This window comes from Amblyomma maculatum, chromosome 1 (genome assembly GCF_055883805.1).
Source record: "Amblyomma maculatum isolate TAMU_Amacu chromosome 1, ASM5588380v1, whole genome shotgun sequence".
Classification (NCBI taxonomy): Eukaryota; Metazoa; Arthropoda; class Arachnida; order Ixodida; family Ixodidae; genus Amblyomma; species Amblyomma maculatum.
The window spans coordinates 312,099,309-312,112,582 of NC_139344.1; positions in this window are offsets into that span (position 1 = coordinate 312,099,309).

The following is a 13,274-nucleotide window of genomic DNA, read 5'->3' on the forward strand; positions in this document are numbered from 1 at the left end:
GAAGTGTGGCAGCAGTTGTCTACCATGTATTTTCAACTTCAGCTGCAGATCAGAATTAACTAGGCGGCGGAAGCTGCAGTCTGTGTGGTGTCTTTGCAGCTTTGACTGACTTGTTAGCTACCGTTAAACTAGAGAAGCGTGTTAGCAGTTTTTTTTTTTATATTTTGTGCTGAAATGGTTTCGTTTTCAACTGTCAGTGTGTGACACCATTAGTACGCGATGTCAGCGTTGGTTGAACTCACTTTTACCTCCGTACTTGTATCTGCCACCGGCCAAAGTGCGCAACATGCTTGAAAAAAAAAAATAACCAGCCGGTGGAGGAGAACAATTTAGCAGCAGTCCGCGTGGTTTTTTTGCAACTTTGACTGACTTGTGAGGTACCGGTAAACTTGAGAAGCGTGATAGCAGTATTATTTAATAACGTTGCTTATTGCCTCAGTGCATAAAAGAATATGTAAAAAATAAAACAAAATAGGTATAAAACATCAATTAACAGCAAAAACCATATTGCTTTACTTTGTGTACATATATGGTGGAAAACAAAAAGCAGGATCCATGAAATACTGTAAGTATACATTTATGCAGACTTGTTCAAGATGCAAACAAACTAGACACGGCATAAATGAGATTTAAACATGCTCTGCACAACATGAAATAATACAGAAGAGGCGTACCTGTAGAAAATAAGATCACAGAAAATATTGTTTACACATAATAGTAGTATACAACTTAATAAAACAACAGTCACTAACTATATAAGTGGTAAGTAGTGTGTGTATCACTTCTTCAGACATCTTATAGTAGCGCGAACAAAAACACACACAAGACAGGGTACAAGACAGGGTCTTGTGTGTGTTTTTGTTCGCGCTACTATAAGATGTCTGAAGTACTGCACCAACTAGGCCGACAACACATCTTACTGTGTATCACTTCGCTGAGCAGCAAAGAGAACCAGTTTTGAATATTTGACAACACCAAAGAAACCAGAGCCATGGAAATTCTTGCGCTTTTAATTTGTTTTGATTATTAGTTTATTGTTCAGGTAACCATAAAAGCATTATCAACAGACTAGTTTGTGCCACGGAGGAACTGTGCGTGCCAGTGTGTGTTGCATTGAAATTCTCCCGGCCTATTCAATGAAGCCAGACCTTCCTCCGAGCAGCATTTCGATTCCCGGACGGTATTCTAAACAACCTCTTGCGATCACGCTCAGTTGTGCTGCACCCGAATGCGCAGCAAGCTGGCATTTGAAACAAAGGACTTCAAAGAGCAGCGAGAAAGAGGTGCGAACCGCAGCAAAACACACGGCGATATGTGCCGCGCGCGCGCCGCCCTCACCGCTTGAAAGGAGGAAGCTGCACGCCCAGCCAAAAAAAAAAAAAAAAGCGCGCTCGAGCACGTGATGGCGCTCGGCCAATGAGAGTGTCGAACGACGAAGGAGAGCGCCGGAGGGGAGGCGGGCGGCAAACTTCACATGTTGGCGCTACTTTTAGTTTATTGGGGGGTTTTAGGTGGAACTGCATTAGTGGTGCAAACGAAAAGTGCAATATCTTCGAAATCGCGTGAAGAAAGAGGATATAGCCGACCTAATTTATTTTTTCACAATGAGAATGGGCGAGACCAGCGCGTCACCTTAATTTTTCTTCACTTAATGACGGGGTCCAGAAGAAGACAAACAAATGTGTTTCAACAAGGCAGCCCACTCGGCGTTCTTAGCGCAGCGAAAGCAGTGTACATGATACTGATAATTTGAATGATATTACTGCAATATATGTAGATTTGGTCTCGGCGAACCTCGTGCTTCACTTTGTGTCGCTTATACAAAGCAAATCATCGTTTCACAGCGTAGTCAGGTGATCAAATTCCGCACTCCATCCTCTGGCACAGCGGCGTCGACACACGGAATCCTCCATGACTTAACAATATCCCTTGGATCTTCGCAGACATGCTCTTTCACACGCAGTCACTTTACAATGTACTGCGCTGCGCGTACAACGCGAAGTGGTCCAGACGGCCGGGCAGTGCAGGCGACCTGCAGTTTTCATCGATTAACCCTCACATTTACCCATCGATTGCGGTGATAAAGTTAGCGACCACACAACCTCTGTTGGTCTGAATAAACGTGCCAGAACCTTCCTGTTTTGCTGAGCTTGAAAGCCCACCAGTACCAGTGCGGTCATTCGGCGCAGCGGCTGAGTCCGGCGGTGTGTAAGGAAAATGGCGGGCACCTTTGTGACTCACACGAGCACGTAGTAGGTACAAGAATAACGCGAAACTCGCAGGTGAACGCAGTAAGATAGTGAAGCAATATTTGCACACCCTTGCAATGTAATTGGATGACCGTGAGCAGAGTGGGCGCAAAGCATGACGACGAAGCAATCAAACACTGAATGCACAAACGAAATCGGACCAAGGCCTACACGTAAAAAGAGACTCCGTTTCTCACAAAGGGCGTTTTAACGAGAGCGAAACCGTCATTTAGGCCTCAGGGCTAAATTCCAAGAGATGAGAATGGGGCTGTAGTGCGTTGCACCTTTCTCTATTTCACTGACCCATGGGACGGCACAACCGTAAGCTGGCAAAAGAAAGCACGAAAAGGAACGTGTTTCTGGCTTCGCTCGAGCGAGTGTAATTTCGATGACTTGGTGGGATTCGTACCCTCGACCGGTCAGTAATGGTCCTAGGCACTCTTCCACTGCGATATATTTCCCGCGTCGTTAAGCGTGCTCAGACCATCGGCGTAGTTCACAGGCCCACGTATTTCGCCGCCACGTGACTCTACAACCGAAAATTCTACAAGAATAGTGAATTACGATACTCGAATAAATTGTAAGCAACGCGCTACGTACTATAGTGTGGTAAAAAACGCCAATGGTCATCTGAAAGCTTGTACAGGGGATGAACATGCACTGTCGCATATGCATGGCTCGTCACTTTCTCTTTGCACTTGATCCTTATTACTAGCCAAAAAAACCACAAAGGTTATTAGTTTCCTTCAACTCCCAACTTTTTCTCAGTACTGTACACCCGCCCTTCAGAGTATTCTATCGCTTTCCTCGTGGAGGCTCTAACCTGTTCTCGGCCAATCTCATTCAATTGGTCCTCTGCAACTGAATAATAATGTTCTCCTGAAAGGGTATTTAAATGTCACAAAGGGCCAGATTTCTCGAAGCACGATCAGCACCAACTGTTCGGAGCGACAAATGCGCGCAACACCGACCAGTCGTGCCAGGGTTTACAACCCAGTTTGGTCCATTCTTTGCCGCCTCTGCGTGCAGCGGAAAGCGGGGAGCGTTGGAGAGGGAATAATCGGAGGCGAGCGCGCGCGTCTGTGACCCCGGGGCCGGCGGGTCTTTGACCCGGCGAGGGCGTCCGGCCACGCATACGCCGGGTCGTCGACCCCGGCCCGGGAGCCGTCGACCCCGACCGCGCCGTGCCCCCAACGAGAGCCCCGGGTCGACCCGGTTTCGCTTTCTTCGACTTTATTGTAGTGAGGAGTAGTGAGGAGGGGGCAGGTGCGCCCTCACTCGACGGCTCTGGGTGGCGAGGAGGCGCCGGTAACCGGGCCAAACAACCGAAACAGGGCGTTGCACCTGTGCTTCAGGCTTTCTTGATTCGGCCTTTTGCAACCGCTTTGCGTGCTGCTCGTTAGGACCAACTGGTATCAACTGTGACGTTTTCCCGTTGTGCTATATTCGTCTTTTTTTTTTTTTTTTTCTGTGTCCCCTGGGGCATTTTCAATTTGGGCAGCCAAACCCTGCTTTATAGACGGAATTTTCGATAACCGCTGGATGAAATGAGCAAGAAGCTGTCACGAGACACCGTTTAATGCAAGCGAGCACGTAAGCCCTAGTCAAGGCGGACAGGGATTTTGTTATTACCACTCGTCAACTGAATTACCCCATTCACTCACACGCTCTTCGCCGAATCGCAAAATGACAGAAAATTAAATGGCAGGACGCATAGTTACTAATCACCTTGCCATCAGCCTACTATTAAGGCTCAGATCTTTATTATTTTTGGTACGTGTTTGACGTCGCCTTAATCTGACGCTACCATTCGTTCGATGCCCATTGCTTGGTCTCTTCGTTCAAAACAATAAATGTTGTCCATCATCCTCATCGGTCCGGAAGCAGTTAAAAAGTCGAGCAGTGACGACGCAGCCCTGACTCTGCCTGCTCTCTTGCGCGTGGACTTTCCCCTCTCGCGCATGATGGCTTCCGCGAAAGCGAAAGTGAGCGTCTCTTCCAAAAAAGGAGGAGGAGGCCACCCAGCATCCGGACGCGAGAGGAAGCGTCCTGCAACTAGAGAAAGGCGCCGCATCCGCAAAAGAAAGAGGGAGCAGGCATACTCTCTCTCTCCTAGCGTTCTCTCTTTGGTAGCCATCTCGCGCAGAGGGGCTGAGGAAGTCGGTTGCGAATCGCGCTCTCTCAGAGAGATCTCGGCGCGGGGGGGGGGGGGGGGGGGGGGGGGCGGTCTGGCCGACCGTTGCAGTAGCAAGCGGCACAGCTAAAGGGAAGCCTCCACCTTTCCCCGAGACACCCCTTAGCTATGTTCCGCGTGTTGGACTTGTCCGGGTCGAGCACTGAGAGTGAAAAAGGGAAGAAAAGTGTGTGGGAGGGAAAAACTCTCAAAGATGCATGGAGGTGTTTGAAACAACTACCGTGTCCGCATGCGATGGTCGGCTGTCCTCCACAACGAATGGCGAGGAAGTTTGCACAAAAGCTGCATGCGGATCTTTATTCGACTTATTCTAAGCCGCACTAATGAAGAAGCGCGAAGATGAAATTGCAAGGCTCTTGAACGTTTTCCGTGTTTCGGCCAATGCGCCATACAGGATCTCCTTCTTGATCTTTTTTATTTACTAGAATCCAATGATCGGACAGGCGATAGATACATCATTTAGGCATTTTTTTTTTATTCACATGGCTAAACACAACTAATTTAGTAACGTCATGCACGCAAGAGGGCTGCTTTTCTACGGCGACAGCGTACTGTTATTAAGACGAACAAAAGCGCACAAAACAAGGCTGAATAGATTCAACGAAGACACTGTTCGGGTTCGTGCCTTGGACATTGCAAGCAACTGCTAGACTTTACCGGCAACAGGAGCGGATTTAGGGCTTAGAAAGGGGGGCGTCCTATTACCCTCTAGCAAGAATAGGGCTAAGCATCACTTGCTGAAATTTGGCCAGGCAGCGGCGGTTGCGGCGAGGATCCCCAAATGGGGCATTTCGGGCGAACCTGAAAAATGTGCACCAAAAGGAAACCACCTCAACAACGTGTACTTCCCTCAACGCAGCGGAGCTCACTATGTGCTGTGCCTTCGAGGACTACATTGCCTGTCTATTAGATGCTGCAATATATATATATATATATATATATATATATATATATATATATATATATATATATATATATATATATATATATATATATATATAAACTTGAAGTAGGTGACACACGGTGCAAAAAAACAACACTTTAATCCGACGTTTCGGCCGGGATCCGGCCTTTGTCAAGGAATGTAGAAAGAAGCTGTCGGTTCCCATTTCTTATATACATGCACAATCGAAGAACACGTGACCAGCCACTGTCAACAAATAAACACCAAAATATCAAAAACAAGATTTCACACGCGTGATGTAATGGCGGTGCAAGGTATATAGACCGAATGACACGTGTTGCGCGAAGGTCATGCATCTTAATATGTTGCACAAAGAAAAGAAGATATATCACTAAAGAGATTATTGTCACTATCAGCGCACAAAAACAAAATATCGCGAGCTTATAATGGGTGGAGTACATGTCACATTTAATCCTGCAATACTGGTGCCATTACTTCAAGCCCTACTGCAGTCAACACTTTTGCTACCGACGTCTGTCCTGGTGGTGTCCTTAATGCAACTACTGCTGTTCCCGACACAGCTGTCCCCGACGAGGCTGCTCCCGTCGACGCACTTACAGGCGATTCCACTACTAGTGCCATTACTTCAAGCCCTAGTGCCGCCAACGTTATTACTACCGGCGTCTGTCCTCATGGTGTCCTTGCTGCAAATACTGCTGACACTGCTGTTCCTGACGCAGCTGTCCCCGACGAGGCTGCCCCCGTCGATGCGCCTGTTGCTGACGCTTCTGCTTCCGGCACTTCCGTCGCTGCGGCTCACGCCATTCCCGACGCCCCGACCCTTGGCTCTTCCACTACCGACACTTTCACTAACACCAAATCTGCTCCAGTCTCGCCTGGTCTCGATGCTGCTGATTCTGACGCTCCCGCTGAAGGAGCCCTTCCCGCTCCCAGCGTATCATCTAGAGGTCCTCATGATGCCGACCCTTCAGCTTCCAACGCCCAGAGCTCCAGCCTTCATTGCCTCACTGTTTCCGACTCTGGAGACCTTTGCCCTCAGAAGTGTAATACTCAGTTTTTAAACAGTCGTGTTCAGGGCTCGAGGCTCCGGAACTTCCACTTCTAAGTCGAACTTTTGCAAAGCCCATTCTACGTCTGCTCCGTCTTCAGCTAACCATGCCTCGACCGAGGAACGCCAGTACAACCTTCGAAAGAAACTCCCGAACACTGTAAGAAAACCCTTATGACTTAAAAACTCGGTTCCTAAGAAAAAGCCCAGCCTCAAATACTCCAACGAATTTCTACGCGTTAGGAAAGTAGTAGAAAAGCGCACTCGTGCAGAACTGCATGCTATGACTTTAAAGGCTTATCTAGCATGCTCCACTGCCCCGCGTGGTCTCCGCGTTAATGTAAACATCCAAACTGTCTAAGAGCAACAGTACAAAATGGGACAGCATATCGGCAACGGCTGCTTTGGAATTTACGCGTCTTATTTTGGATCACCACCAATCTGCCCTAAAGTCGTTAGCGAATACAGAAAAACAATTGCTTAATCATCTTAACCTCTCTTGCGAAGAACTTGCCGCTCTTGACGCGTACAAAAAGAAAAAAATGGGCAGAGATTAACTCCGTGAAATCCAAAAAGCTTTTGCGCGACAAAATCTCCTGGCCCGCGCAGTCCCAGCCTCCGTTGCCACTGCAATCTCAGGTTCAAACCTCAATTGTAAATCTTTCAAACTTCACCCTGACTAATGACGACGAGAGTGCCCTGGCACACGGCCTAAATTTTTGCCCTGCATCAGGTGGGTTCAATGAGTTTCAATTGTTAAAAGACTTGGAAAATTTTGCCCGCAATATGAGACTTAAGGAGTACTTCCATGGCCGGCCACAAGATCCCGTACAAGATGTTAAATTGCCCTCTCAAAATCACTGGACTCCCCCGACTCAAAGAGAAAACTGCCTCGACATTTATATTAAGGCAGTCCAAAATGATGTGCTGAAAGCTTACAATACCCAAAAGAAATTTTGTCGTAACCTTTCTGGAAAAGAAACCGTATCAATAAAACGACTCGCGTCACAAACTGATATTGTCATAAAGCCCGCTGACAAAGGTGATGCCATCGTAGTCATGAACAGAAGTGACTACATCGCGGAAGCCGAAAGGCAACTGGCAGATGGTTCCTTTTACCGCCTTCTAGAAAGCGATCCGACTGAGGAGTTTAAAACTGTCTTGGAAGAAACCTTATTCAGTCTTAGCTTGAGTGAAACAATTGACAAAAGCACTGCAAAGTCAATAATTCCACTCAGCCCTGTACCAGGCCGATTTTATTTATTGCCCAAAATTCATAAACCTAATAACCCTGGACGACCCATCATTTCCGGTATAGGAACCGTAACTGAAAACCTGTCACGCTATGTTGACACTCTAATCAATAAGATTCCAGCCCCATTCCAGTCCTACATAAAGGACACAACTGATTTCCTAGCTGATATAGCTGACATCACCATCCCTCAAGGCGTCTTGCTAGTAACTCTGGATGTTGCGTCACTTTATACCAATATTCCCCACTCCGATGGTATCCGGTCAGTTGTAAAGGCCTTTGAAGATCGAACCTTGTGCAGTAAAATTGACGGTTCTACATTGGCTATCCTTCTTAAATTGATACTTGAACTTAACAACTTTGAATTTGATGGCAGACATTATGTCCAGATTAACGGAACATCGATGGGTACACGTATTGGTCCCAACTACGCCAACATATTCATGGGCTTATTAGAAGACCGGTTTCTCGAAGACTACGCGCTAAAGCCTTTTTACTACAAGAGATTCATAGACGAGATTTTTTTTTTATTTGGCAACATGGTGAGGCAGAACTTCTATCATTCATCTCTAGTTTTAATAATGTGCATGAGGCCATAAACTTTTCTCATTCTTATTCTCGAACCACTATTGCTTTTCTAGACGTGACAGTGTCAATAAAGAATGGCAAACTAATCACTGATCTATGCCGGAAACCCAGTGACAGACCTCAGTACCTGCACTTCGACAGCAGCCATCTTAAATACTGGAAGACTAGCATCCCATATGGACAAGCCGTCCGCTTTAAACGGATATGTTCAGACGATCGCGACTTTGAATTTCACTGTGCCAACCTTCGTAACACCCTAATGGAACGCAAATATCCAGAACGCCTAATAAATGATGCAGTGGAACGAGCAAGGAGGAGGAGGATTGAGGAGGAGGAGGATTGATGTTCTGGTTGGGGATGGGAGAAAAGGGGTTAACGTGGTGCTTTCAACTGGCCTTCTTGATCGCAAAGCACTCCTCAAAGCGGAAAAGGAACCATCCGGCCAATCACGAATCAATCTCGTGCTAACGCATTCAGCTTCGGTCCCCAACGTTGCAGGCATATTAAAGAAACATCATAGTATTCTCATGCAAAGTGAGCGTATAAAAGAAATTTGTCAGCAAGCCCCCCGCGTCGTCTATCGCCGTAACAAGAACCTCAGTGATATTTTAACTTCGTCTAAAACTAGCCCCACTGCACCAATCGGCTGCCATCCTTGCAATAAGTCACGCTGCAAAGTTTGTGCACAAATGACTACATCAGTGAAAGCTTTCAGCACTGCATCGAACTTTAATGTAAAGATTCGAGGCAACTTCTCATGTGATACGGACAACGTGATTTACATGCTTCAATGTTATATCTGCAAAATTCAGTACATTGGCCAAACCGAAACACCCTTCAGATACCGATTTAATAATCACAAAGCTCATTGTAATACACTGCCTAACCTTCCTATCTCTAAGCATGTAAACATTACCAAGCACCCCTTTGAAAAAATGCAAGTAACTTTACTGGAATCAGGTTTCAGAACCCACCATGAACGCGAAGTTCGCGAATCATTTTTAATACATAAGTTTAACACGGTTTCTTGTGGTCTGAATGAAAACATTGGCAAGCTAACTTGTCTCTCGTCGTAGCATTTTAACTAAATGGTAGCACCTTTGGCAGCTTCTTAAAAGATATTATGTTTAATCGACATTGGCTCCATTTTGCACTGTTTGCCTCTTCGCTTGCGCTTTTACGGTCACAGCCCAAAGCCCCTCACATGATGTCATGCTTTACTTGTACTGATCGTTTTCATGTTTGCCAGTTTCTCACGATCATATTGCTTCCCGCCGTAACATGCACTGATCATTACAACTTATCCGATAACCTTGCCCACGATTCCTTTTGTTATCAACACTGTTACGAACAGTTAACTTTAACTGCTTCTTTTTGTCCCCATAGCATTGAGCAGAAAATAGAGTTTTGTTACCATGCCGCGATTTGAGTGACTGTTTACTTTTTTTGTGTGTGTGTACCGCGCTAAATCACAGTTATATTTCACTCTTAAATTCTACTGACGTGCTATCTGCTACTGTCGCCTACCAATGAGAATGATATTTCAGTAGATCAATCCCACCCCCCTCCCCCTCCTGAATATTGCAGGATTAAATGTGACATGTACTCCACACATTATAACCTCGCGATATTTTGTTTTTGTGCGCTGATAGTGACAATAATCTCTTTAGTGATATATCTTCTAAGCTTCTTTGTGCAACATATTAAGATGCATGACCTTCGCGCAACACGTGTCATTCGGTCTATATACCTTGCACCGCCATTACATCACGCGTGTGAAATCTTGTTTTTGATATTTTGGTGTTTGTTGACAGTGACTGGTCACGTGTTCTTCGATTGTGCATGTATATAAGAAATGGGAACCGACAGCTTCTTTCTACATTCCTTGACAAAGGCCGGACCCCGGCCGAAACGTCGGATTAAAGTGTTGTTTTTTTCCACCGTGTGTCACCTACTTCAAGTTTATGACATACCGGACCCATTCGAGCGTCAACCCCTTCCCTATATATATATATATATATATATATATATATATTGTAACGTAACGTTACAGAGAAGGCGCTCTGGCACTCTAGCACCGAAGAACACCAACAGCCAGTCAAGGCAGCACAAAAGCGCAGCACCGTATTGCTTCGTCGTCTTTTCCGAATCGCCCGTTCAAACCTTCGTCGTCTTTGAATGGCATGTGTCATTGCCCCCCTTCTTGGCAGCATCGCCTCGATGCTGCAAATGCTGCTTGATGCGATGAGCTGACAGATAGTATGCTAGGTTGGTATGGGATACCACAGCACAAAACGGGGCGCCATCAGTCTCAAGATTAGTCAGCGGGGCGATCGTGGTAGGGTTTCATCCGGACGACGTGCACAACATCAGTGAACTTGCGTCGTCTGCGGCTTGAGGGATCTTGGGTCGCGGATTCAACTTCATAAGTAACGTCGCTGAGGCGGCGGAGGACACGGTATGGGCCGAAGTACCGACGCAGCAATTTTTCAGAGAGCCCACGATGACGAACGGGCGTCCAAATCCAGACATAGTCTCCAGGCTCGTAGGCAGCGAAGCGCCGTCCCTTGTTGTAACGGTCAGCGTCTAGTTGCTGTTGTAGGTATATGCGCTGTCTTGCCAGCTGCCGCGCTTCTTCCGCACGCTGAGTAAAACTAGCAATGTCCAGGTCAAGCTCATGTTCGTCGTCGGTGTATACGGGCAGCATTGTATCCAGTGGAGTGGTCACTCGACGGCCGAAGACAAGCTCGAAGGGTGTGAGCCGCGTCGTCTCCTGAAGTGCCGTATTGTATGCGAACGTGGCATATGGGAGGATTTGATCCCAGGTCTTATGCTCTATATCCACGTACATAGACAGCATGTCGGCCAGAGTTCTGTTTAGCCGTTCCACCAAGCCATTAGTTTGCGGGTGGTATGCCGTGGCCCGTCTATGGCTAGTATGTGTAAGGTTCAGTACAGCCTTAGTCAGGCGGGCCGTAAAAGCTGCCCCGCGGTCGGTAATGATAACAGCCGGAGCGCCATGACGCAACACGATGTCGTGGACAAAAAACTTTGCTACTTCGGTGGCAGTTCCATTTGTGAGCGACGCGGTTTCAGCATATCGGGTCAAGTAGTCTGTTGCGACAACAATCCAACGCTTTCCATTAGTTGACTTCGGGAAAGGACCAAGAAGGTCCATTCCCACTTGTTGGAATGGAGTTTGCGGTGGAGCGATCGGCTGAAGAAATCCAGCTGGTTTCATGGGTGGAGTCTTTCGGCGTTGACAGTCATGGCAGGTTTTAACGTAGGATCGTACTAAAGGTAATAATTTCGGCCAATAGTATTTTTCCCGAATTCTCGCAAGCGTACGACTAACTCCCAAGTGGCCGGCGGACGGTTCGTCGTGACAAGCGCTCAAGATGTCAGGCCGTAGGTGCGTAGGTACTACGAGTAGAAATGTCTCTCTTGATCTTTCAAAATTGCGCTTGTAGAGAACTCCACTTCGTAGAGCGTATGACTGCAAGCCACGACGAAAAACAAGCGGTACTCTACCACCGCGTCCTTCCAGATAATCGATGAGCGGCGCCAGCTCCGGGTCCTTGCGTTGAAGGTCAGCCATATGGGATTGAGTAATGGCCCCAATAAAGGGAAACTCGTCGGCGTTTTCTACTGCGGTGGAGTCCAATGGCGCGCGTGACAAGCAATCCGCATCTTGGTGTTTATGTCCCGACTTATAGACAACGGTAACGTCATACTCTTGAAGACGGAGGCTCCAACGAGCTAAGCGTCCAGACGGGTCTTTAAGGCTTGCCAGCCAGCACAAGGAATGATGGTCGCTGACAATACGGAAGGGTCGTCCGTACAAATATGGTCGAAACTTGCTGATGGCCCAGATTACCGCAAGGCACTCCTTCTCCGTTGTCGAATAGTTCGCCTCTGATCGTGAGAGTGTTCGGCTCGCGTAGGCGATAACCCGTTCTACTCCGCCTTGCCACTGAATGAGTACCGCGCCGAGGCCAACGTTGCTGGCATCAGTATGTACGTCTGTTGCGGCGTCTTCATCGAAATGGGCGAGAATTGGGGGTTTGTGTAGGCGGCTTCTAAGCTCCTGGAAGGCTTGCTCTTGATCGTCTCCCCACAGGAAGGGTATGTCATCTCTGGTTAGTGCTGTCAGTGGTTCAGCTATCTTAGAAAAATCTTTGACGAAGCGTCGATAGTACGAACAAAGACCTAGAAATCGTCGAAGTGCCTTTTTGTCGGTGGGACGTGGAAAATTTGACACTGCGGCAGTCTTCTCGGGATCAGGGAGAACGCCCTGTGCACTGACAACATGGCCGAGGAAGCGTAGTTCTTTGAAAGCAAAGTGGCATTTCTCAGGCTTGATCGTTAGTTGCGCGCCTTTGAGTGCTTGAAGCACGATGCGCAACCTGTCCAAGTGTTGCTCGAAAGTAGGCGAGAAAATAACAACATCATCTAAGTACACCAAGCACGATTGCCACTTGAGACCTGATAAAACCGTGTCCATTATACGTTGGAACGTGGCCGGTGCAGAGCAAAGACCAAACGGAAGCACCTTAAACTCGTATAGGCCGTCGGGCGTCACAAATGCAGTCTTCTCTCTGTCTCTCTGATCCACTTCGATTTGCCAGTATCCGCTTTTGAGGTCTAATGAGGAGAAGTACCTGGCATCGCGTAGTCGGTCGAGGGCATCATCAATCCTGGGCAGCGGATAGACGTCCTTTTTGGTCACGTTATTTAACTTTCAGTAATCGACACAGAATCTCAAGGTGCCATCTTTCTTTTTGACAAGGACCACTGGCGACGCCCATGAGCTCGTCGAAGGCTGGATCACGTCGTCCGCAAGCATTTCATCCACTTGCGTTTTAATGGCGTCACGTTCCTTAGGAGAAACCCGGTACGGGCGCTGGCATACCGGTAACGTGGTCTCATCGGTGATGATGCGGTGCTTGGCGACAGGAGTACGACCGACCTTCGAGCCTGTGGCGAAGCAGTCTGCGAAATCGCTCAGAAGAGCCGAG